The following is a 27,851-nucleotide window of genomic DNA, read 5'->3' on the forward strand; positions in this document are numbered from 1 at the left end:
ATAAAATTTCCAGTACACAGAAACTACACGTTATTGTATAATGCATTGTACCCATGACAGTGCGTAGTACACGTGAACAGTACATAAAGATATAGGAAACCCTGGTTAGGAATTAAATGTCGTTAGCTCTTGTCACTGCAAAGCAAAATATGTACTTTGGATGTATAGCCCTTAATCAGTATTTTTATTGACTCTAAGATATTATAAAATATTTTCAGTTTAGATGTACACAACAGCAAACCAAGAACAAATACTTTTTTCTAGGAATAAGTTAGGGTTTGATGCACCTAAGCATACTCTGAAAAAAAGTGTATAACTTATGAGTGACTCACTAGGGCACCAGCTTTGGAAAGTCTGTTCAATTCCTGCTCTGTCGTGGACCTAGAATTAGTCAGAAGAAAGCCAAGAAGAGAATATTTTTACTATTGTAGGTTCAGTCACAGTGTTGATGGAATTCCTGAAATTAGTGCAATCTTTCTTACTACTCTGTGCACAGCAGAGACTCAAGACCATGTGATAAAAATGAAGTCAGTCCAGTAACCCACTGACAGGGGAAGAAGTGATGTCATTCCTTCCACCGCCTCCCTCAGGCCCAGATACCCAGCTCTGTCCTCTACTCCCTCATACCAGCTCTGTGGCTGCCCCTCAGAAATCTAATTCAGCTCACCAAGCTCACTATTTCTGTTTTACCGATCAAAACAGGGAAGGGTCAAGTTCAGCCTCTCAAAATTAGGATCACAGGAAACAAGGCTACATCTAATTAGTATCATCTGAAACTGCATTCACAACCTTCAAAACGGATAAAAAATGCAATTTCCCAAGATAAATAACACCCTTTTCTCAAATCTTCTTTAGGCAATCACTCTTCTAAAATGTTGAGAAGCAGAAAGGAGAGATGGTTTGTCCAATATTATACCAAAAAATCACTTATTTATATCTAGCATATTTCTAGTAAACTAGTAATCTTTAGAACCAAATTTCTTCTGGATAGCTAAGAAATTGTGTGTATTTGTGAGTGTATTATATGTAAATAAACAAAGAACTGAATTACCCATTTCATACTTCAAGACCATTTATAGCCAAAATACCTGTGGCATTGGTGAATTTCTATTCTGGATAAGGAGGGGAAGGAGGAAGAGTGTACACAAACTGTTTTGTTTGATTGCTTGGGATTAGATTTGTCTTGTACTGGCAGGAAATTCTCATGAGATTAATTGGTAAATTGAGTGGGGCTTACAAATGTCAAGCTGGTAGGAATCTTAGTGACAATTAGCCAATCAACCACAATACATTGTTTAGTTACACTGAAATAGCCATTTATCTAGTTATGTCTATCTACATACAGGAACACAGCAAAATTTTCGTTCCACAGTCATTGTTGACCAACATGAACTATTACAAATCTCTAAATGAAACTAGATGCTCTCAGCATTTTCCTACATCAAAGTTGTTCTCAGCTTTGTGATTATTAGTGATGTGTTCATTCAGCTTATTCAAACTTTCAAGGAATAGACAGAAAAAGAAATGGAAAGTATCTCTGATTATTGACTTAACATTTTTTAATAGGATGGCTAAAGTAAAATTCACACATCACTAACAAAATGTCAAAATAGAAATAATTTAATGGCTGCTGAACACTTTTAATTCTCATTAGTGACAGGAGTCATTTACCTTATTGTGACTGGCATCATGCTCATTATTCTAATTTATTTCCTTCCCTTCTCTTCCTGATGACTCAACAGCTGCTTACCATGCATTTGAATAAAACTGTTTTTCAGTGCAATCAGGTAAGTTTGTATTGGTTTATTTGCATTTTTTTTCCTATTTAACAGATAGAACAAATCCTCCCACAACAGACTATGCATCTACAGCTCTGCAGAACTTCATTCAAAAGAAATTTCACTAATTTTCTTCTTTAGTTCTTTTTAGTACTGTTATGTTGCTTGCACTTGTGATAATTCCTTGCCAAAGAATGAAATGCTCTCTTTTCCTGGAATGCTAAAACGACTAGATATCAGACCCATAGGTCTATAGATTAAGCTATGTTTTTGTGCCTCAGCAAAGAAATTGCAACCAAATCTTTATGAGTACTATACATTTCCATTTCCCCTGAACTCTCTAGGTACCAACTCCTTAGTTATTTTTGTTGAGAAGTTTCCTATTGTGAAGGGAATTACATGAAAAGTGCAAGTGCTGGAGGTACACTGAGGAAATATTGTTGTGCTCTGAGTCAGACTGGATGGAGTCAGAACACATGACTTATGTGTTAAGAGACACATGTTTCTTACACTGGCTGAAAATAATGGAAATCCCAGATATACCTCAGCTTTTGCAGAGTTTATAACAGCTGTGCTGAAATTCTTGTCATCCAATTGCAAGTGATAAATATTATCTTTCCCTTCCTTCATTGGATCTACTCTAAATTACAAGTTTATGTGGTTTTTATCTCAGAAAATATATAGAAAAATCTGGATACAAATTTCTGTGTAAAATGTATGATGCCTACAGTCAGAATAGCTTCTTCTTTTGGTTCATCTTTCACACATAGTCCAGGGTAAGCCTTTGTATCTTCATGTAACTCCAGAAAGCTTTATCTCACACTACTGTAAACACAAAGTCCAAAAAACAAGTTATAGATACCAGCTTCCTTGTGAGTGTAATCAAAGCCTGTGACCTTTGCTCCTCTGGTATCTTTAGCTGGATTCTGAACTTGCTACCACTTCCTTAAACTGCACTACTCAAATGTGAATTTATCTCATTAATACCACCCCGTTTTCACATCTGCATGGCAGGAGATATTTTGGAATGTTTTATCACACACACACACACACACACAAAAATATCATACAATTCACTTTTCTCAAAATGGCTGAATGCAAGTACTTGTGCAATCATAGAAAGCTTTTTTTTTTCCCCTGGCATGGCACAGAGATTTAAACCTTGCTTTCTCAAAACCATGGCAATTGCTCTTCAGAATGTACAGTGACAAAAAGGGGATTATTGTGAAAGGGGAGAAAAACTGGAGACCAAACTTAGATCTGAAATTCCCTGTGGAAGTGGACTTTTTGAAACTTGGATTATTCCCTTTGGGTAATTCAGAATTTTTCCTTAAAAAATTAAGAACGACTTCACTTACTTGTTGTTTTCCTTTTTGTGTTTTGTTTTTAACTTTTACCCTGGAAATGTCCGAATGAGCTGCCTTCCCTGCTGACTGTAGAAGTGGTATTTGCTAGATTCCTTGAAGAGTGTCTTTTTAAGAGACAACATACTCCACAAAGTAAATGTACAAGATTTTAACTTCATGTCTTCAGCAGGGTGGGACACAGTGGTGGTGTGCTTGAGAGCAATAACTCTGATTCGTACTAGCATGACAGATCACTTCTCCTGAACCTTTTTCTTCTGTTTTATCATTACCTCTCCAGCTTCATCTGCACATTCAAATGACTTGTCAGCTTTGTATCAGAGGGCTGATGGACTACTGCCTCTTGCTTGATCCTGTTATGTCAAAGTCGCATAAAAGACAGGTTTTTGTGCCACTGAAGAGCCTTCCCACCTGTGATAAATGGGTCATTTCACATTGTTTAGGAGAAGAGGATGAAGAACTCTTTTGCCCTGAAAATTCATGTGACAGAGGAGGAAAATAGTGTACAAAAGTTTCAGCAAAATAGATTTGTTTCTTGTGGTCTTCTGCTCAGTTAAAACAAACACCTCTCAAGCCTAAAGTGATCTCTTAAATTTAGTATTCTCTTTGCCCTCAGTTGTGTACATATTTTTGTGGACAGTAAGAAAACCAGTAATATAATAAGTTCATTGTTACATGTTAAATTTTTACTCAGTAAACTTGGCAAGAATGTTTCCAGTTGACTCAGAAATGTATCAAGCTATTGCTTTGGAAAACAGGATATTAAAATGCTTGCTGATAATTTTGTTTCCCCTGGAAAAAAAAAAAAAAAAAAGGAGATAAGTCCTCCCTGAACTGTTATGTGATGATAGTGACTGTGTTTCAAATCACTCTTAGTTCTTGTTAAAACACACATGAAATTGATGAATTACTGATCTGTGTAACTAATTGTGTCTGCCAGGTTCCAAAAATAAAATATATGCTCCTTGGTTCAAAACATCATTAGCTCCAAGATTTATTATGCTATGCTCTTGCCATTCCCCACTTATCATTACTATTATAGATATATATTTGATGCTATTAGACAAAGAAAGTAATCAGTTTAGCTGTTCAAGAATATGAAAGCTTAATAGGATTTTCATGTTTTACAAGACTGACATGTATGAGATCCTGTTCGTACTAAAGACATCTTTGCTTGGGGACTACATGAAACAAGATTACTTCAGGTTTTACAGTCTCAACGATAACTATAAAGAATAATCTCATTACCCTTCAAATTCTGCTTTACATGAATTCAGTAGTTTCATATGAACATGATAACATGTCATAATTAACTACAAATCCTCTACCAAAAAAACATAAATATTCATGGAAAGAAGACTACATAATATAGATACATAGTCTGCCTCTAAAGAAGAAAATAAACCTTTTTCTAAGTTAGACTTAGAGGCTGAAGCTTTTGACAACATCTTTTTGCACTTCACCTTTCTGGCTAGAGTGAAGCCTACTGAGATTCTAAAAATTATTTTTCAAAATAATAATAATAAATATATTTCTAACAACAAGCATAAGAGAACTGTTATGCACTACTGTACTTTACATAATAATTATTTTTTACATAGGGAGTCAATCTTCAGCAAAAATTTCATTTGTGTAACAATCCAGATAGTAGGAAGAATCTATCCGCAAGGTAGAACTCGCACATTAACACACAGTGACAAAAACTCATAGAAAATTATGTGAAATCTGATCTACTCCTCTTCTACTTGACGGTTTCACAAAAATTGCTCTGGAATGGAGCTGAAATGATATTTGGGTTTGCTTCAGATAATAATAATTTACAAACATCTAGAAATTTCTAAAGGCTGAGAAGAAGTATTTAAACATAACTCAGCCATGCTACCTTAGGTCAAAGCTCCATGTAGTCCAATAGTCTGCCTGTGACAAGAGCCAATGGTACATGCTTCGAAAAAGTGTATCAGAAAAAGCATATAACATACTTTCTGTGAATATTCCTGATAAGCAATCATTTGCAATTATCCACAAGCTGTAGGTGATTACTGCATATTTAGAAATCCCCAATGGAGATTTATCCTGTGAACTTGTTCAGGTTTCCCTTGGAGGAGATAAAAAACTTGGTATCTACAGTACCTGTAGAATGGATTTTCATAGTTTAACTATGTATTATGTGAAAAATGCTTTTGATTGGAATTCAGTAGTTATGACTGACTATGAGACCAGGAATATTTTAGGTATGGATTATTTTGGTACAACATGGGGGTTTGTTTTATTTTGTTGCTCAGCGTTCATACACACAGAAAATCTAAATTACAATAACATACATTCTTTAAAGTATCTCAGGTCACTTGTCACATGTAAGAGTAAGAATACCAAACTGCCTTAAATTACAATCAGACGCTTCGCACAATTGTCATAATTCTGTGTACCTGTAATAATTCTACATTGCCTGGGCACAACTGCTTCAAAGACAAATAGCACCTTCTTGAGATGGTGCTAATAATTAAAATATGAATTCTTCAGAGATCCTGCTGACATGCTCTGGTAGCAAGCATATGGAAACCTCATACCGCCACGTATCACTGCTATTATCTACAGTGCCCATCACTAGTAACATTCTATCTAAATAAAAATAATATCAGTGCGGTACCATGTGTTGAAATTCAAAATTGATAGTGTATTTGAGCTTTTCACCATTTAAAAAAAGACAGCCATTTTTCATTTCCAAATATAGTACACAAAGTCTTTTTTTAACTACTGTGACTTTGCATTCCTAAAAAATTGCCTGGCCATGAGGATAGCTCTTGTTTTGTAAGGCAGAACTAAGTAAAATATTACAATGAAAAAGCACTTGCTACTCATAGCAGCTCATACTTTCTTTGTGGTTGGTTCCTTAATCCAGTGTTAACTTCTCAAATACATATGGCTTATCTCTGTATATTGAGAAAGAGCATATAAGAACATAACCCAAGAGAAAAATGTCCATTCACTGTGACACTAGGGTCACTGTTGTCTGAATTTACTGGACAAACTCCAGTTTCTAATCTTATCAGCTGTAAAACTTCCAAACCATACACGGCTTCCTCCACTGCCCTGGCTTTGATCCAGCAGTGTTACTGCTACTGAAAAAGCTGTGGAAGTCACATCATGTCTTAGACGTTGGCTCTAAAGCATAATGAATATTTCAATGTCATACACATTTTTTCTTCAGTTCATTTATAGAACCACAAACCAGCCAGACAAGCATCATAAGTCTGTTCCGAAATTCCAAATGTATCATTAAAAGCAGGAATTTCTTCTATATCTCTAACTAAAAAACAAACTGAGAAATATACAGAACTAGCAAACAAACAAGCTGACTCACAGCTGCATCAGGCCCCATACTCATTCAAGTCTATAAACTGCTGGGCAAACAACAAGGATGAGGCTTCGCCCTACATGCAAGTTCATATTTAATTCAGTTCTCTCTCTTTCCAGAAATTCCATGGTGATTCAGTCTCATCAGTTGATATTAATATTTAGCCATTACAAAAACTAAATGATATTACTAGGTAACACATGATCTAGACTTTCGAAGTCTCTCTGTACAGAACTTTAATTTATAACTTCGCCTTTACCCCTGACATGATATATGACCCTTAGCACATAATTACGCTGCATTTTACAACCTGGAATGTCTATATGAATGTCTCCTTCTCTGGAGACATTCAAAACCTGCCTAGATGCCTCCCTGTGTAACATTATCTAGGTGTTCCTGCTCCAGCGAGGGATTTGGACTAGCTGATCTTTCGAGGTCCCTTCCAATCCCTGTCATTCTGTGATTCTGTGAAACATAGCCTACATAGAAAAGCCCTATTTATTGGACAATTTGACCAAAGAAAACAATGGGTTTGGATGACTTTTTACCAAAAGAAAAAAATGTAACCAAAAATCGTAGAAAAACTCAATATTTTAAATAAACCCTTTCATTTTCAATTAATGAAATAACATATAGTATTGTAATTTCAATAAAATCCAAGAGAAATTCAATCTAATTAACTTAAAGCTTTGTTTTAAACAGAAAGGAAAATGCAAAACGAAAGGTAAATATCCTTATTTTTCTACAAGAAGTGATCTACACCAAATCAGTTTGATAAAAAATACAGCATCCAAAGTAAGATTAGTAACAAAATGTTCTGGTTCTAAATGAGGACACATAAACAATTTTAAAAGTTACCTCCTTTATGTTTTATGCAGTTTAATTTTCTTTCAAAGAACATCCCTACTGAACACTTCACCTTTTTGTGAGATTATTTTTCTTTGTTGCCTTTTTTCCCCGACTCTTTCATAATTAAAAAAAACCACAAACAAACAACTAAACACCAACCAAGCAAACAAACAAACAAAGAAAAAAAAACACACACAAAAAAAACTTGCTTGACTTTATATTTAGGTAGATATATATTACATTCTGTAGTCAAACAATACTGCTTAAACTGGGTGTGAGGCACAATAAAAATATTTGGGCAGGATACAGTATCAGATCAATTTACATAACTCTAACCCTGGATTTACTCATCACTTTCCTGCAAAAGGCCTGTGCCACCATGTGTACAGTTACCACAGCATAACTCTGTCTCTTTGACAATTACTGTTGGAGCTTTCACTTGTAAGTTTCTCATTTGCTTTTCACTATGCCCAGTAGGTAGATCACTTAGATAAGAAAACATATTTAAAGCATGATTTATTCCACACTGTTATTAACTGCTATTTCGATGCAAACAAAAGAATTGGCAGTTGCTAAATGAAATGCACAATGACAAAAACATTACTGACCACATTTTATGGCTTGATTCTGTTCTGTGTAAAGCCAGAGTATATTTTGAGCAATCACCTCACTTGTTTGTCTAACTGGAACACCAGTGCGAGCACCGAGTTGGATTCTGTGCACCCCACCTTCCTGTACAAGCATCTTCCAAGAGCTAACGTGAAGCACAGTGGCTGTTGTTGTTACCCAGATTTTACTGACAAAGAACCTGAGATAAGATAGAGATCTTACTAACAATTTGTTGTAGCCTACACAACAAGTCAGAGGAGGTCAAGCAGCTTGTCTTAGTCCAAGAAGTCTTAATATCAACAGAATTAAATGACCTTGACTTCATAGTCCTGTCTTAGAACACTTCTCTTTCTGCTCAAGTGAAGAACTTTCATAAATTGAATACACATATAAACATCCTTTTCAGTTTGTATAATACCTCCATGGCTATCAAAAATCTCTCTATTGCCAGTTTTGTATAGATGTCTATTTGTGACCACTGGTTTTTGATTAAAAAGAAATAATAATAATGTCCTGAAGCACTCCATGTATTCTACATTTGTTGTCATTCTTCTTGGCTCAGAGTTAAGAGCCCCCTCTGTCCTTCCAGTGTGATAAGGAGTAAAAATATTGCTCCAAGATGTTCTAGTAGTGAAGTAAACGGAATGAATTTAAGCATATGTAGAATTTAACCTTGAAGATACAATGTAAACTGTGCCCTGTTTTCACTACAATTATTGATCTGAAGATGTTAGACTCTTCAAAACACCTACATCAAAACCAGGAAGGATCTCTCTATTTGGGAAATACAGCTTGTCATGCTAAAGATTATAGTGATAATTAAAATGAAATATTAAGCATAATTAGATAACTGATAACAGACTGACCAGCTGCTATGCTGCTACAGAATGAATGATTCAAATGACACAGTCTGCAAGAAAAGACGAGGAAATAAAAGAAATCAGTTTATATAATCCTAAGACTATAAGATATTATTTTATAATTAATATTAATTAATAGTTGCTGTCAATTTCATTTAATAGATTCATTCCTGAGCTATTATTTTTATCAATTTATGTTATGTATTATTTTGTTGCATTATTGATACTCATAAGTCAAGGTGAAAAAACAAATGGCTAAATATCTCCTAAATGTTTTGAATTGTATTGTTTACATAAAACTATGTAAGTTTATATATGTGTGTGTACATACATGTACATAAACAGTACCATATATATTAGCTACTTGAAAGTTTTATTATTCTTATAAGCCTGTAGAAGACAGCAAATATTTAGCAAGAAGAATTTCACTGTGTATTATTAGGAGACCAGAAACATACATGGTGCTATGGGCAAGTTACCACTACATGATTGACACAGAAAAGGGGCAACTGGATTGACAATTTCTGTCAAGATTGTCTGTGCTAACTGCAAAAGAAGACCTTTCTACATCCTCGGTGCATTCCTGTATCCCCTGCCTTCTCACACTCATAACTGGCATAGTGAGGCAATGTTTCCCTACACTGCTGTTTTCAGTCTTCCGTAACAGAAGGAGAGAGAACTCATGCATTATATTAAACAATTATCGCAAAATGAATCATTATCTGTGATATATCAGAAAAAAATTCTAAGATTAATTATGACATGTTCTAGCTACAGCATTCGGAACCCTGCCATTTTCTAAACTTGTTTTCAGCTAACTTTCTTGAAAACAAATAAAAACCCCACAGGTTTTGTTTTGATACTGGTTCCTATAAGTTTTCTTAGCAAACTTAGCTATGTTGTTTATCTAACCTGTAGCATCATTATTATTTCTTCTTCAGATTCCACAAACAATCTACCACAACATAAACATACTGTCAAGCAAACACACAAAGAAAATAAAATCACTAACACAAACAAAAATAAGCAGCCTCTTGCTAAAAAGAGAAACATTACCTATCTAAATTAAACAAAACCTTACTTTGTGCAGCTCCCTAAGCAAAAACTTCATAGGTTTGCATAACACCTTCTTCATAAAGGTTCTACAGCAGGCTCTACCAAACTCATGTGGAAAAGAGAAGGGACTCAAATTCCAAAATGTAGCCTGTAAGCTACAAAGCATTTAGCAGCTGCTTAATTCGAGGCGGGCAAATAGTCCAAATGACTGTAAGCTCCGTGTGCCGGTCTGCCTGCTTACTTGCCTGCCTGCAGCTAGTGAAACCTTTTCCAAACATGAAAGCCATTTTCAAAGAGGATGTGTCTTCACCTGTGGTAACAAATGCCTAATAAATCCTTAATGAAGACAGGCGATTTGGAGTTTTCACACTTTAGTAATTTGCCATAGCAGATTGTGCTGCAGTAAGGGTCCAGCTAGATCTCCAAATTCGTGTTGAAATTATGAATTTACTTATCTTCATTTGGACTTTACCTCTTACTGGTAATCTTAGTTGTCACACACTAGCCACATTGAGTAATGAACACATTGATTTTGGGAGGAAAACAAGACGTATGAGATGGCTCATCTGTTTACCTGAGGTCTAAATTAGGACTCATTTGAAAACAAAGAAGTCAGCTAATGATTGCATTGAGAATAGTCTGGCGATCTTTATCACTTTAGGGTTACAAAAGAAGGAAGTTTCTCGAACTATTAGGATACAAATAACTCGTAATGACCCCTGGGAAGTGGACTATGTGTGGGGATAGATATTGATCCTTTTTCAAGGATCATTCTTGGCAAAGTTTGCTAATTAGACTGAATACTCTAGGGTTTTTCAAATAAAATATTTATTTTTCCCTGGCAAGCAACCTGTAGGTTTACATTATTTTAAAATTCTAAGCCAGGGTTCTAGTGATTTTCCTGATTTTTCCAAATGAAACATATACTTGTGATATTCCTAGAATCTGTTTAGTTCGGTTCGGTTTTCAGTGAAGATAATTTCTGCTTTATTACTTTAGAAAATGGTAATTTGAGAAGGATTGGTTTAAACTGTTCGTTTTGCTTTGTTTTATTTTTACATCCAGAGTTACAGCCCTATGCTGAAGTAAAAGCTTAGTAGAGGCAAGATTCTTCAGTTTTGTCTTTAAGCAAAACAGATTTGGTCAGCAGTATGCCTTCAGATGTCTTCCTTCTTTTTTTTCTTTTTTTTAATGTTTGTTTACCTGGTAGAAAAACTGAACTTCCTTGTCACTGCATGCATTTTGCTTGTAGTAATTGCCCTAAGGTAAATACTTACTTAATAATGAAAGCCAGTCTAAGGTTTTTATAATTACGGTTTTTGGAGTGGTGGTTGCACGGACTTGGTAAGAGTATGAAGTCTGATGCCTGCTCTGGTACTAGTCTGAAATTATTACTGGTTAGTAAATACTAAGACTTCCTTTTTCCCTTTAAAACAATCCAACACAGAACCAAGTTAACTTATTTTTTTTCTCTTTTTCAGACAATTTTTTTTTCTCAAATTATGTCTCTAGGTACATTCTGAATATGAAGTTTAAAGCAACTCCATATTTTATCCTACAGTGCCACACCTTTACCATGGCACCTGAACAGACAAGCAAAGTCAGTATAAACCTCGAAAAAATTGCACATAAAAATTCATATGCAATCATTAAATGGACTTTTTGCATACAAGTTTAATTAACAGCAAAGTTCATCCAGTAATTTCCAGTATATAAGTACATGTTTTTCACTCATACTTGTCATTAATCACATGACTAACTTCCTTTTGACACTTTTCTTCTTTGAAACATGCTAATCGGAGAGTTTGGCAGACTGCTTGTCTGTAACAGAGAACCACATTTAGACAAATTTGTTAAGAATGCCAGTGTAAATGAATCAGTTTCAGTAAAGTGACTACTGAAAGGTACTGATGACAAAACTAATTTTATTTAGAAGAACAAATATAAAGAAGTAATGAGTAGGCAATATAAATAAATAATAAACCAGAACTGAAGTACAGAAAACTAGGAGACTGTGGGTTCAGAGTAATATTTGTAGCCTAGTATCCTGGTTCTAGAAGACAAAGGAAGTAGCCAGGGAAAAGCAAGTACAGGGCAAGCATAGACTGTATTTGCTCTAATAATTTCCCGACCTCAACTGTTTTCAGCTTATGGAATTTCTTGAACCTGATGTAGTTTATCTGTTTAATAATCTCTCCCAAGTACTGGCATCACATTTCCAACTTTCTTTACACTTGTCTGCTTGAGCCCATGTTAATTTTTTGAATATAAAACATCCTTTGGCAAAAAGTTCAAAGAATCCAAAAGCCCACTGCATTATCAACCACCTCCTTCTGTTTTAAACTAGATTTATACGATTGGTGCCTACTTCTTAACCTGTGACAGTGAAATGTCCCTCCAGCCTCTCCACAACTATCTCCAGATAGTTTTGATCCTGTAGAGTTTTACCATATGCCTATCCAGTCATCTCTCTTTCAGTTGAAAATCATTCAGTTTAATCATTACTCATGCTGAAGCTATATCTTTTATCATCTTTGTTGTTCTTTAATTCTTTAGAATTCCTTCTGTAGACCTATATTCTGCTGTAGTGAGATGGGAAAAAAAAATACAGTATTCTAGGAGAAGATGAAGTGTGTGTTTACAAAGTGGTATAAATGTTTATTTAGCATTTGTTCTTCCTTCCGTTTGTAATAATTCTTAACATTCCTTTCTGTCCACTGCTAAACATTAAGCCCATGTTTTGACAGAAGTAGTTATGATAGCACCAGTTCACTTGGGAGTGGTAATGGCAAAGTTGCAGACCGCCAGTTCACATGTGAAGTTTGGATTGGTTTTCCTCATGTGCATCATGTTGTATATATTTACAATGAATGTCAACTGCCCCTTCATTACAGCGTCACTTAGACTTCTAAATTCCTTTAGCTGCCTTCAAATATTCTAGTAAATAATATCATTTGAAAACTGTCTTACCCAGTAATAATACTGGGGTTTAAATAATGTATAAATATGTGGATGGGCACAGCTGAAGTGGTAACCTCTCTCTTGTGAGAAAAATATATATACTCTTTTTTTTAAACTTTTAACCAGTCATTTATCAGTGGGACCTTCCCTATTATTGCATGACTACTTAGTTACCTCAAAACCCTTTGTACAAATACAGGTAAACTGTGAGCCAGATCATCTTTAGCTTCATGTTTGCTGATTGCTTTGAAGATCTTCAGGAGGTTTGCAATGCAGGACATCACTTTAGTGAAGATATACTGAATCTTCCCAAAGGTATTTATCCGGGTTTCTAGCCTCAATTCATTTAACACATGCTAAGATTCTGATCCCATAGATTCGTAAATGGTTTTTTTGCTCACCTCAGTCATCTATTCAACAGCATGAGACTATTTAAATGAGTGAAGTCACATATATGCTGCATCTTTTTCAAGAATGTCCTGTGCTCTAATATGAAAAGAGGATCTGGTTCTTTCCCCTCTATAATAAATATAGAGCTATAAATGCACCCTAAAACCCCTAAGCTAACATAAGTGCATTATATTGCAATGATGCTGCATTACAATGACTTCTATTTCTGATAACTAAATTCTGTTAGAGGAATAAGTGTGAATCAGTTCTTATATGAAATAGATACTTAGTCTGGAAGACCAGAGGTAGAGTATCTGGTATTTGGCAAAAGAAGTTTTCAACATCCTTTACTCTCACTCTGAATTCATGTAGCACAGAGAGCCAAGAGCTGGAAAACGTTGTGTCAGAAGTGACACCAGTTGGGTTAAAAAAAGAAGAGGTTCTTTAGTCTGAGACTATAGATATGTGACAAAATAAAATGAAGAAGTAACACTAAATAAACTTCAAAGCAATATATATTAGGAAAATACACCTGTAAGCCATTCCCAGCCTAATTTCTTCTTGGTAATTTTGCAGAGAAGTGGAGGTGATTGGACCAGGTGATTGGACTCCTCCTACAGCTCAAGGCTCCAGGAAAAAATAAAACACTAGTACAGGATTTAAAAGCTTTGTTTTAATTCCCATAGAAGCAAAGATTCTCCAAGCTTGTAACAGCCTACCATTATGTGAAATGGTTATGAATATCCTTTGACTTTGACAAAGTCTTCAGAGTAATTATAGACTATCAATTTTTACAGATAGGAAAAAGCAGTAACACAAATTTGTAATACAGTAGAAGTAAGAGGCAGGCAGGAAATTTGGAAATATCAAAAAGATGCAGTCAGGGTGAAGTAGGAGACAGGAAGAGGAAACTTTGAAAAAGACTCTGTCACGGAGGGACCCCAAATTCAGTTTTATGCGGACAACAAGTTCCAAAACAGACTTTATTTTGGCCGGAAAAGTACAGCCAACGAACAGACCAAAACAGGGTTTATACAATTAGTTAGCATTCTGATAACATAAAATAAAGGTTCGGACATCAGTTGAGGAGATTATTAGGGTGCAGCAAAATAAGAATAATGAGGATCCACAGCGTGAATGCACGCACTCACAAGAAACAAAACCAGAGCCCCCTGCCTTGGGTACCCAAACACTCGCCTGGTTCAGCAGGGACTTAAATTATCACTCACCCAAACAAGGAGGTGAGGCGCTCCCAATCCCAGGAAGTTTCCCTAAACGGCGTTCCCACCTAAGGGGAGGGCTGCGACACAGACCCTGCTCCAAGGAGACCACACAAAGGGAATCTTCGGTGGGTACCCCGTTTTATAGTCTGATCAGATCTGACTGTGGGCATTCCAGAAGCTTCTCGGCTTCTCTGGGCCCCTCCTTCTCTGCTAACGACCCTGTCAAACCGACTCCGGGTCCCATGAAAGAGCCATTAACTGCCCCATTGAAGGAGAGAGGGATGTACAACTGCCACCACAGTTCTCAGAGGGGGGAAGTGCAACTGCCACAGGCTGTTGCTTGAATCTGATTAAACCTGCACCCAGAATAGAGTAATGCTGAGCAGGAAAAGTAGTTCAGTATGAGCAGCAAATCTCAGTTTTCCACATTTTAATAATCAAGACTGATACGGAGCCTGAACTGAAATTTTTCTTGGTTCAACTTTGAGTCAGGTGCTAGGGTCTCACCTGCTTTGGTGTTAAACTTATAACAGAAGGCAGTTCCAAGCAAAGTCCCTTGAACACCATTTAAGGGCAAATCTTCAGCTTTTATGTCTCTTATGTTAGAGTGAGAAACCACAATACCTTAATACAAGTCTTAAGGCAGCCAGAACACACAAAATCTGATTGTATGACTCAAGAAGCCCTTGCAGGCCTGTAAATATGCCAGTAGAGTACTTACATCAGTCAGCCACTATTATCAAGCTTGGCCAGAAAAATAGTCTCTTTGCAGGAGACAGACTCAAAATTGTACCCAAGCATTTCACAAGCAATGGTCAAGGCCAAAATGGACATATCCACAAAGGTTTATAATTTTAGTAAAAGCTAAAAAACACCTATAATTTATCTTAATCCCAGACATTTTTACAGGTTTGTTCTAAGCATTATTCCACTTGTTCATGAACAGAAGTTCAGCATAGACTATTTGATGGAAACATATTTTCTCCTTTAGACAAAAAAGGACTGATATTGGCACGTCTGTTTAAATGAGGAATCATCTAGACTATGGAACACCTGAGGCAGCTACAAGATAGATAACATCTAGCTTTTGGAATAAGGGCAATAAGGAAATTGTTTCAACAAAGCAACAGTGAAATGTATGGAGCTATTAAAGACATCCACATAATAGCTGGGGACACGATAATTACAGTGTCAATCAGGGAGGAACATTATCAGAAACAGAAGAAAGGGAAGGCAAAGATCCAAGTAGAAAATATTAATTTAATTCAAGTGAAGGCTGAAAGATGGTAAATACAAAAGGAATCTAGACAGATGACAGCAAAGATGAAGACTTCAGGAGCACTGAAAATTAAAATTTTATAGTACAGGAAAGTCTACAAAAGATCCTGCAGATAATTAGACTAACCATAGAGGGCACCCAAGGGAAGACAGCTCTGATGAGACAACAGAATAACTTGGTAGTGGTCAGAGAAACAGGATGGAGCTCTGCAGCAACCAGATACCGTGCTCTCTTATGTGTGACTGCAGTGCCTGCTGTTCAGTATATGGACATAAATTAATAGCTTTAACTCCCCTGTTGTCTGACTTTCCAATCATTACATCACTTTTCCTGTATTCTATCTGTTTCTAGACTAATATCCCTGTCTCGGTCATCATGCAGTTGGACACATGAAGATAGCTTAGGATCTCCTTTACAACAAGTAAAGTGAGCTCTCACTGAAACAGAATGAAATTTTACAGAAACCAAGAAGGAAAACCTGGCTGCCACGTTTGCCAGTAGAAACTATAACACACAAAGCTTCAATAGCAGAAAATGCGACAGGTGTAATAGAGAAGTGCTTCGTCATGAACTGCATCTGATGGATTACTGTACAGGATGATAAAAACACTGATCTATGTTACGAACTTAACTCTTGCACTGAGTACAAATTAGGTGAATATGTACAAGGATGCACACATAAAAATCCTGCAATGCAAACCTTATAGAAAACTGAGGCCAGGTCATAGAGCAGATTACCAGAGAAGCCCAAACTGCCCGGGCCTGTGGAAATACTATTTTACTACAACACAGACTGTAGGTAGCAGATCGCTATATGCTTCACCATTTCCATAGTTGTAGTAAGGCTTCCAAAGTACAAGATCTTCTACCAGGCAGATGATGTATTGATTAGGTAGGTATAACTCAACAAGCAAATAAGTTTATTGCAGTATCAGAAATAGAGGACAAATAATAAAAAATACGTTCTGTTATAATGAAATTTCTAATCAACAACTGTATAAAGCAGTATTTTTTCCCAACATAAACAACTCTCGTGATTAGTTTTAGCAGAAAAACTTTGGAAGATGCTCCACATTTCAGTAAGTCCATCTTCTGTTGAACAAGTGAATATATTATATCGTTGTTGAAAAAACATGTTTAAAAGACAAGACCTGAAACTCAATTTTGAATGGATACATTTTTTAAGTGGTAGGGAATTAAATATATCCATCCATGTGTAGATAATTATAATTCCCAAAAAAACTGGTCAGATTACCAAAATTACTTTTTTCTGTGTGACACACACTGTTATGATTCAGATTCACAAAGTCTCAGTAAATTTACATGAGAGTAGAATATTCAAAGGTATAAAGAGGATACTTTGCCAAAAGAAGACGCCAAATGTTTTATACCCCACAATATAGAGAACTGCATGACAATCTTAGGCAGGTATTCACAGCTAGGCTGAGCTGGTGATAAAGCCTGAACTCAGATGAGTTAAGTGTTAACAATCTCAAACTTACACAGGTATAATCAGCAGGTTGTCAGAAGTATGCCTAATGATGAGGACATTGTTTGTCTGAGATATTTTTAATGGGAAATGGCAGAGGTAGTGTATTGTGATACTATCTTTTAAAATTAGTCATGTATAATCATCAGAAAACTTCCATTTGAGAGAGGTCTTATACATGATGCACAAAACGGCTAAGAGTCTGCAAGACTGGCATATCTGTACAAGCCATTGTCAACCAAAATCTCATTAGAAGAGCTCTGCCTGGAATGTTACTCTCACTGCATGTCTGGTGGTGCAACAGCTTGGAAGGGCAGTCAGAAAGGATGGAAGCCAATGGATCACATCCTGTGGCCCATGAAGCTGAATTACTGTGGCAGAATGCAAACCCCCCTCTCTCCCCCTCCCTCCCTCAGTATGGAAGGAGTAGGCACATCTCCCTCTCTCTCTGCTACTTGAGGCTAACAGCTTCTTTTGTTTGGCCACAGAGCACCCTGGCCAGGGCCATTAGCAACAGTAGGGAGTGCCGAGGCACCAGGGAGCCGCTGGGCGCCTGCGGCCAGTGTGGGGGATGTTTGGAGGCCTCAGGGGCACCCACAGCCGGTGTGGGGGTGCAGAGAAGCTTCTAGAATGCCTACAGTCAGATCTGATCAGCCAGTATAAAAACGGGACTCTCGTCGAGACTCCGCCCATTGTGTAGGTCTCTCGGAGCACAAGCAAGATGCTGCCACTGAGAGCCTTCCTCCCCGGGATGGAGACTCCGCTTGCCTTGCCACCACAGGTGTGAGTAAAACTTCTCGCAGGACTCCGAGTATATTTATACTTTCCGTGCACATATGCACGTGTAACTTTCCGTGCTCAATACAAGCACGTGTAAAATTAATCCTCGCAGAATCGCGGGTGTATTTTCCTTCCATGCACATATGCACGTGTAACTTTCCGTGCACATTTGCACGCGTATAAATTAATCCTCGCAGAATTGCGGGTGCATTTTCCTTCCATGCACATTTGCACGTGTAACTTTCCGTGCTCAAAACGAGCACGTGTATAAATTATTTCCTCGCAGAATCGCGAGTGTATTTTCCTCCCGTGCTTCCACATAAGCACGTATAATATTCCGTGCACATTTGCACGTGTAAGTAAATTAACCCTCGCAGGATTGCGAGTGTATTATAAATTTACCCTCGCGGAATCGCGAGTGTACACTTCCTGTACTCACTACGAGTACGTGTATCTCTTTAAAAAATAATTCCGCACCGTGTTTAGGCAAGTGTGTACTTCTCCGGGACTGGGGGACGGCCCCGGCATTGTTTTGGGTGAAGCCATGTGCATGCACTGTGTGGACCGCCTGTTGTATTAGCTGCTGCCCCTTAGTAATTTTCCTCAACTGATATCCAAACCTTTATTTAAGTCACTTTTGGAGTGCTAAAACCCTGTTTCTCACCGGTTTAATAAAAGTTGTTTTGGACCCTGTTGTCCCTTAAACTAACGTCGGGGTGCCTCCGTGACAATTACAAAACTTAGTAGACAGGCAAGCCATGACAGCTCCAGTGGGAGCAGGTGTATTAATCTACAGCAATCCACAGCAAAACTGATCCAAGGCTAGTCTAAAGTGGCATTGCAATTAAAAGCTGTTCCTATGCTTGACTGCCACTTAGCATCAGAAAACTGATAAATTTGTTGTTCTTTCCCTTTAGAATTACTGCTGACAATGAAAGCACAGTGGTGTAAATAAGATAAGCATTATGGTCCTATAAAGGTCTCCTTGCTCTGTTTGGCACTGCTTGTGTGTATTTTAGTTTGCAATAGTTTTGGTTTTATTTTGTGAAAACAAGGTTTTTATTTGATACAATATGAATTTCAAAGAGCTGATTGTAGTTGGCCTCATAATAGGGAGAAATACGATAGTTTTAATTTATTCCTTTTATGTTTTTCTTTTATAGGAAAAGGGGAGAAGGGAAGAGGCATAAGCACTGTTTCACATTTCAGGAAACAAGCTGCTTCCTTGGTCTTACTGAGATCTGGAAATTTTCCATGCCAATAGAACACTTTTCTTTCTGGTACTGAAAGAATATTTGTGATTTCTGTGCCTAACACAATAGTTTATTTTAGCTGAGTCCACTTCTGTAAAATAAGTTCAATTTTGCCATCTCAGATGATAAAATTGTAACACTAGCTGGATTTTTCATTAAGATATATTCTATACAGATGCTAAAAGAGGTATGATTTTCTTGTTTTCCTGAAATACAAAATTCATATGATTTTCTGTCGGTAAGCTAAAGATACAAAGTGAAGTGCTAATATTTATACTGTGTTATCATTTTTTCATGTTGTTACAGCTGTCTTAGCCTAAACAAAACTGTTCTATTTTAAACTAAGAGACTTTGTATATTTGTTTTACAGAATTATCAGAGCTTTTAGAATATTTGTCCTTAAGGAGTCTAACAGGAGATATAAATATTAAATAAATATAATAAAAACTAAACATATCTATTATCTAAACAAAAAACACGTTAGAAGAATAGTTTACCTATATATTTATTTAAACACTTGTACCTAATGAAGATGTTAACCATTTAAAATAATAAATGTCCCTGTTATTTTATTGTCTAGCATAGTGTTTAATTTCATTTCCATTTCCACATACTATTCATAAGGAATGAGGGTGTACTATTTATGCATCTATAATTCTCCTTCAGTGACGCACATTTAATAAATCATAACCTGAGACGTAAATACATTTTTAACCACTGAAGTGAACTGAAGGTCTATACTTTGAAGTATCAGTGTCAAACTCCACATTAGCTTTAGTGAGGCTCCAACAAATGGGTTCAGTAAAGCTAATATGGAGCATGGTACAAGATGATAAACAGAAAAAGATGAAACTGTTATCTCTTATTTAGTATAATTTTTTTGTAATTTAGATATTTCATGTGAAAGTATTTTAGCTGTTGGCAGCATGTTTTATATGCATGTGTGGTTTGGAAGAGTCCTAAGATATATGACACTAGAAATAACAGAAATCTTTATGAAAGTACTACTGACAAAAGAAAAGTGATTGAGTTTATCCCAATTTAAAAACATTTCTGAATATTAATTTTTCCATGCTTTCTTCCCCTCGAAAGGATCACTTCCACCCTGTACCTGTTTGAAAATGGCTGGCAAATGAAAACTAGAAAGATCAGAAAAGGTTAATTCTAAAAATCGGTAATTATGCTTAGAACAAAACTGCCATATACAAAAACCTCCAGTTTTCATAAAATCCAACATCTGTTTCCACTTTATTTAAAACCATAGCTATCAGTGTGTACACCCTTCTTTCCTGCTTTTGCTCCCTCATGTTCTTTTCAGCCTGACATGATTCAAAATCCCATCACCCATCCTCCTATGTCTTTTTCAAGTCAGGCAACTTTCCACACCTGTTGTGGAATTTGTGCCACTGAGGGCACGCAGGGAAAATTCTGGCACCAGGGACAGAGGCATTTCCCTAAGGAGTGAATGTTCTACATTAGATAGTCTTCAGACAAAATTTATAACATAGCTTTGAAGCAGAGACTAGAACGCAGAATTCTACATATTTACACTAGAGCCCAAATCACCAAGCATAATCACTAATGTAACACCTACTCACTTTATCTGATCTAAAAAGGACTTCAGACATTGTCTCCTTTTATTGGCCTCACATGTCTGCAAAGGGACTCAAGCAAAGCATAATGCCTCCTTCTTACAAGAATAAGACCAGTGTTCAGGCATTTTCAGGCTTCTGTAAATAACACTGAAGTTAGGATAGCTCATTTATGCCAAAAGAGTACTATGTTTTTTTTTCCTAAAAACACAAAAAGAATAAAAGTTTTATCATATATTATGACCTTTATGGATCGGATTATCTATAGTTTTAGATTGAAGCATGAAGTGTGTTGATCGGTTTTGTACTTGGTGTCAGTTCTATAACTTGTATTAACAGGAATCGATACGTCTCTTCCTCAGTGGTGTCTATGTCACCTTTCTTGGGAGGATTGCAATCATTGCAGTAAATTACTTCTGATGTGTTAAGAGTACATAAACTAAATGGCAAGTTCATCACCACACGTGTTACATCTAACTCTGTTTATGGTGTAGAATATGGACATATACAGCAGTACGCAGGAAAATCCAGTCTAACAATGAATGACTGAGAACACTAAAAATAATTACCTTATATCAGTTAACCTAGTCAATTCTCTTATTGTTCAGAGCTTTTGTCTCTCCCTTCCATGTCTTTTCTGTCCTCATATCACATACCAAAATATTTCCCTGCAAGTTTATCTTCCTGTTTTAACTTCATACTAGTTTATGTCTTTTTGTATATTCTGTAGATATTTAGACCATGCTCCTGTATTTTCTTCATCACCATCATCATCACTTTTATGAATAAGGCTGTATTAGTTACAGACCAGCATAGAAGTTTGAAAATGTTATTAATTCAGACACTATGACTGCAAATAATGATATTAGATGAGAAGTAATATGTTCTGAAAGGACTTCAGTTTACAAGTAAACATTATGCAAGAGTTAGTTCCATTGAACTGAATAGAAACTGCTTTCCTACTTAACCTTAAGCATGTCTAAATGTTTGCAAGATCTGATATTTTCTTTAGAAGAGTAATCAGTTTGTATACTAACAGTATATTACGAAGGTCCCTTGGGTTTGTTCATGAAGCAAAAATGGTTGTAACCTGTTCTGTTATGATTACTTAACAAACCAGTCACCAAAGCTATTTGAGATCTGGAGATAAAAGGAGCACTAATACCTCCATTCCCTTAATATCCTCATAGCACTTTCGGCATGTGTAATGGATGTTTTACAATAGCTTAATATAAGAACAAAAGTTTTGCTTCAGATTTTATTGTACTGCATCAATTTTAAATGTTATAACTCTGTGACTTTTTTTTAACCATAAGGACTTCAGCCAAATTCTGCCTCAGGTGTAAATCTGGAATCTCTTTATTGAAGTCAATGGATGTATTCCAGATTTAAACAACTGCAAATAAGAATCAAGTTTGGTTCCACATCTTCAGCCACAATCAGACATGTTGAAGGGAACAGCAGAAGATTATCCAGACTATTTTTCATATAGTTTTTCTTTGGAAGGATATATTTATGGCTGTTACACTGTCAGCTGGAAAAAAAAAAAATGGTCATATGTTCTTACCCTTGCAAAATTAGGCCAATAGGTTTCCTGCATAGGATGAACACAAGACTGAGTCATGGTTATAGTATGCTGGGTGTGGCTGCAAAAAAAAGAAATTTCTTTACCTTGACAATATTTGTTGTTACTTTGGAGTGGGGGGGATGCAAATATGAGCGATTTTATCAGTGAATGGGTGTGTTCCCAGCAAATTAGCTGGGTATGCCAGCTAAATAGAATTCTCTATGAACATTTGGTACCAGAATAGTAGTAGCAAAGTCAAACAACACATGGTCTAATAAGGGATCACAAGAAATCTTGAAGTTATAGAAAATGCCTTAGAATGTACGCTAAGTTTGAAAGTGCCTAAAACATCCCAGGGAGGGATGAGGTTTTCACAACAGGTATTTTTCCAGGTTCCTGACATCCAGGCTCTTGGCTGCAGGTAGATCACATACTCACAATTATCGTATTTGCCCATCTATAACTTTGAGGTTACCCACCAGAATCCAGTGCACTTCAGGAGCTATGTGGATTAAACGTGTGTCTTTATAGAATACGTGAAAGCTTACAGCAGAGCTTTTTTGTTCTTGCCTCTGATCTGTGACAGCCTGCTGCTTTTCCTTCCCAGCATCCACTGGCCTTGGTTTTCATATAGTCTGCTCCTTCCACCTCAACCTTCCCGTTCCCCGATTTCCACAGCTCATTCTCCCTGTAACCGCAGAGCCTGGTGGCAGGGAGGCTGCCCATGGGTCAGACCCGCGTCCCAGACCCACAGATGGGCCCGCTCCAGCAGTGACAACCGCTCCAGCCAGGCCCTGTGGCAGGCACAGGCACAAAGCGGCTCCCAAGGCCCTGGCACGGCCTCCCCATGGAGCCCTGAGGCCACCTCTCCCCATGGCCCCACTGCTGCAGGGGCTGTTAAGGGACAAAGGTCTCTCCTGGCCAGAAAACATTCAGAGCCCCTTGGTGGGACAAGGATCGATAGACTCCAGAGGCATGTGGAAGCAACAGGATAATTGTGAAAAGTATCTCACACCTTGAAAACAAATACTTTATTTTAAGCAATATCAGTGTTAGGCCCGCTCCTCATTCTTCCCGCAACATCCAGTGGCTGGTGTGTACTGACGATGTGGGACCTACTTTCCACAGTCTCAGGGACGTCCTAGCAGCAAGTAATTCACTTGCTGGTGACTACTTAGGCTGCTGGGGTTTTTGATCTAAATATCACTACTGATCTGTCTAACCTACTCTAAACTGAAAAATTACTGATACTAAAACACTAAGAATACTAAAATACTAAGAAGTGTTTGCCATGCCTTGTGCATGTATCTGAACAGGACATTCTGCATCAACCTGCCTTTAAAAAATCTGTTTGAAATAGGAAACTGCTAAGCAGTCCTCTAAACTTTGTTGCAGGCCTGGAAACAGCTTTTTCTCTGCTTCAGGGCTTAACAGATGGAGAGTTTGCCAAGATGATACACAGAGCACAAGGCAGGTGCTGGAGTTACAGCTTGTTCTTCCAGGGAAGAACAGGAAGCTCATAAAAGTTTGTCTCTAACATTTCCCCTATTAGCATACTTGTTCTGTATTAGTTTTGCATTTGCATCTCCCAGTAAACACCTCTCAGCACGACTCCTAGCAATAAATTACCTTGTGAATCAGGATACTTGGGATGAATTTTAAAACAGAGGCTGCCATTTACCGATTTAACTGAAGATAATCTTCAGCCTGCACAGTGAACATGTCCCAGAGGAACGTCTGCATGCCAAAATTCAGACTTGATGCTTTTCAGCTGAAGTTATGTAATTTAGTTCCCCTATGAAGCTTCTCACTTCTCATATGTACCTTACACAAAGTGTAAGGGTACATATGAGGGAAAACTCAGGCTAATATGAGGCTGGATATTAGAAAGGAATTCTTTACAGAGAGAGTGGTCAGGCATTGGAATGGCCTGCCCAGGGAGGTGGTGGACTCGCCGTCCCTGGAGGTTTTTAAACTGAGATTGGACATGGCACTTAGTGCCATGATCTAGTAAACGGACTAGAGTTGGACCAAGGGTTGGACTCGATGATCTCTGAGGTCTTTTCCAACCCAGTCGATTCTGTGATTCTGTGATTCTGTGAGTTCGAGTCTCGCTTATTTCAGCTGATAACTGCTGAATGTGCTACAGTTAACTGGAAGTGCATTGGGGTATCTGCATTAAAAAACAAACACACACCCCCACATATAACGTTTTTTAAAGCACAACAATAAAGCGAACTTTTAAAAAGTATTTATGACTTCAAGGACATTTATAACCCTGAAGTAAAGAGTGTAGAAGGTTACACAACTAGAGACCGCTCCCAGGTTTACGTTGGATGATGCTAGCAGAGAAAAGTGAAACATTACTTACATGCTGTCAACATCCCATCTTTGCTCCATTTATCTTTGTGGAGGGTCGAGCATCAGACCGAAGTCACAGTATACCACTTGGATTACATGAGTTACCATCTCAGCAGCAGAACTGGTGGCTTCTTGTCTTAGGGAAGTGGTCTTCCTTCCCCTCAGTAAATTAAAATCTGTGCCTATGTGCACTAAAAACTCCAAAGCCCCACAAGAAGTGTACACTGTTTTTAAATTTACTGCTCAGCAGATGCTCACTGAGTGAAGACTGAGCAATTTTAATACATTTTCACCTACTGTCTTTCCTATGCTCCCTTTCTTCTGCTGTCCCACTGTGACTCCCATTTAGTCAGGTGATAAAGAATGGTCGAAAATGCTTAAATTTCTACAGTTTTCCATTTCAAAAGATTACAGGTAACTTCTCTTTTGCGATTGATCTTAATTTTACATTTTCAAAATAATAACAAAAGACTATTAAAACGTCTATCAACATAATTAATGAGTTGTCAGAAGAAAGCAGTACAACAGACAACAGTTTCAATGCGTTTCTTCTAATTTTTAATGCGATGTTCCATGGAAACAGAACTTATTGTATTGTTGGTGTATTTTTTTTTCTGACTGGTTTCTCCTAATACCTCTTGAACAGTTTGGCAGATTTTAAACAAATCTCATGGAAGAGTGGGGGTGGTTTCCATGAAAATAGATGGCCAGGCAGAAAATCCAGACCATGCAGTTTTTTGAGCTTTGAGAAAAGATGCAGAGTCTGTTCACACATTATTAAACATGAACAAATCCACATAGGAGAGACATAAATATGGCTGCCATAGGAGAAGTTGCTGTCATTTTTAAAGACTAAAACAAGTCAAATGTGAGGCATGCATTTCTAGAAAAACAGGCTAGTCCTCGTGATTATTGAGCTATATGGACCAAGAAGCCACAATATTTTTTGAAAGTAAAAATATCTACCACTTCTTTGTGAAAACGGATTTTTTGAAAGTAGACTGTTCCCTGCTGGACAAATCAAGCATTATTACTTTCTGTCACTCTAAAAATTTTATTGATGCAGTAAGAATCTAAATTTATTTTGCTTCTTTAATGTCCAACCTAGTGTTTGCTGAATTGCTTCACTGGATTGTAAATCACCTCCTAGGATAAAGATGCAATTTAAAGTTTGGAAAGTGCTATTCAACTCTAAGTTACAAAACAATTACTAAGATTTCAGTTAAATCTTAATTTAGGAAAATTTGGTAATTAAAAGGTTTTAACTGTTATTTTCTTCCAGAAAAACTTTTTTTTTTTTTCTTTTATATAACTATACCATTTTTAGAAGGTCTTATCTTAGCCTTTTTTAAGCCAAGTGTTTGCTTCTATATCTCTATTCCCTACAAAAGTGAAGATATCTTAGAAAAAGTCATGAATAGCTGGATTTCTTTTTCCTCAGTAGAATGCTGTCAGCAGAGCAGAGTCTTTACCTGCAAGGAAGACATTACAGTATATGACAGTACATCTCACATTAGCCTGCTACATAAAAAACAGGTGCTTTTAAGTTCATAGCCTCTAATGTTCTTCTGCCATGTAGCTTGGGGAGACCTCTAAATCTTTCATTAGTGACAGCTTAAAGTAAATAATCCATTTTAAGTTATGTAATTTTCAAAGACTCTTTACTTTCTGTTTGTAAATGTCATAACAAAGCTTGATGGCAGCTTTTATAGTTGACACTTCATAGAATCGCTGTTGGCAAAAATAAATTGCTGTTTTAAAATTATGTGCTTATTAACTACATATACCAATGAAACCATGGGAAGATTTCCCTGGGTTCTAGTGGACTTTGGGTCATGACATACACAAAATAATGGGCTTCAAGACTAGAAGAGACTATTAAGATCATTTATTATGATGTGATGCACATGGCAGGTCAGTAGCAGATCAGCAAGTAAAAGCTACACCAAGCCAGCAGCTTGCTCTTGAATCAGAATATATCACAGTAAAGAAGGATTCAACTTCTGTCAGTTAAATTTTAGGACCTTAATGGGAACATGTGCTGGGAATACCTGCTGGGAAGAGAGCTTGGAGGGGAGTCTTTGCACTTGGATCCTTGTTAATAAGAGCAACACAATATCAGACTCATTTGATTAACTGCATTTAAAGGGAAAAAAGCTGGTGCAAGATAAGTCGACCTACAGGCCTGAGCTTTCTGATTCCTTTGGGCTATCCATCCTCACTCAGAGATGCAAATCCCTTTGCTTCAGGTGCAAGTGTACCCTGGTCATCCTTGCAGGATGCCTGTGACTACTTAAAGAACACTTTATTAATAGTTAGCAATTTTCTTTTAACATCCAGTCCAAGATTTTTCAGGGTCAGCCTATATCTATTTGTTCTTGTGCCAACATTGTTCTTTAACTTAAACAGATCTGTTCCCTTGTGGTGTTTATCCCTGAGGAGAGTAATCTTATCCCCTCTCAGCCTTCCTTTTGCAAAGCTAAACAAGTCACACCCTTCCATCTCCTCTCATTAGTCAGGTTCTCCATTCCTCCTGTCACCCTAGTATCCTTCTCTGCAAATGAACTAGATTCAGTTCATTTCTTTGCATGTCTGTGACTGGAGTTTTAACTATCCCAGATGACTGCACACCAAGCCCTAGCACCATCAACCCACTCCTTGACTCTCCTCCTGGAATTCTCCTGGTGGGGAATTTTTCAAAAGCACATTTGTCTTTTTTCATGGCTTCATCCCATCAGCAATTTATAGCCATGCTGTGATCATCAATAATATCTTGTATTCCTCCTCCTTAACTACTTCCAACTAAGAAGATGCAAACTTACAGCAAATATTTTTCTTATCAGCCCCCAAATCATGTGCTCATAATACTTGATGACACTCCACATAGATGACATTCTGTACCAAATTTATTCTAGACAGATCAAACAGTAGCAAGAGACATGCATGCGTGGCTGAGAACCGTTAAAGATGAAAGTGTGGAATGAAATTGCTAAATCTCATCTAACCACAACAGGATTAAGCGTAGTGCTTGCTCACACAATAACAAGCATTTAGAAAGGTTAAAAAACCCAGAACAACTTAGCAG

General features: G+C 37.1%; 1 long non-coding RNA gene across 14 annotated transcripts in view; it reads right to left on the bottom strand.

Moving 5' to 3' along the window:
* Nucleotides 1-27,851, bottom strand: part of LOC110355310 (uncharacterized) — a 64,515-nt gene that overhangs the window by 15,262 nt on the left and 21,402 nt on the right. For 13 of the 14 annotated variants that reach the window (XR_010472246.1, XR_010472245.1, XR_010472251.1 and 10 more), the window contains one exon: nt 1-26,238. This exon is cut by the window's left edge and continues 15,262 nt beyond it. This is a non-coding gene — a long non-coding RNA (uncharacterized LOC110355310). The remainder of the gene's footprint in view (nt 26,239-27,851) is intronic. The other variant, XR_010472244.1, reaches the window with a different exon arrangement.

Source organism: Columba livia, chromosome 4 (genome assembly GCF_036013475.1).
Source record: "Columba livia isolate bColLiv1 breed racing homer chromosome 4, bColLiv1.pat.W.v2, whole genome shotgun sequence".
Lineage (NCBI taxonomy): Eukaryota > Metazoa > Chordata > Aves > Columbiformes > Columbidae > Columba > Columba livia.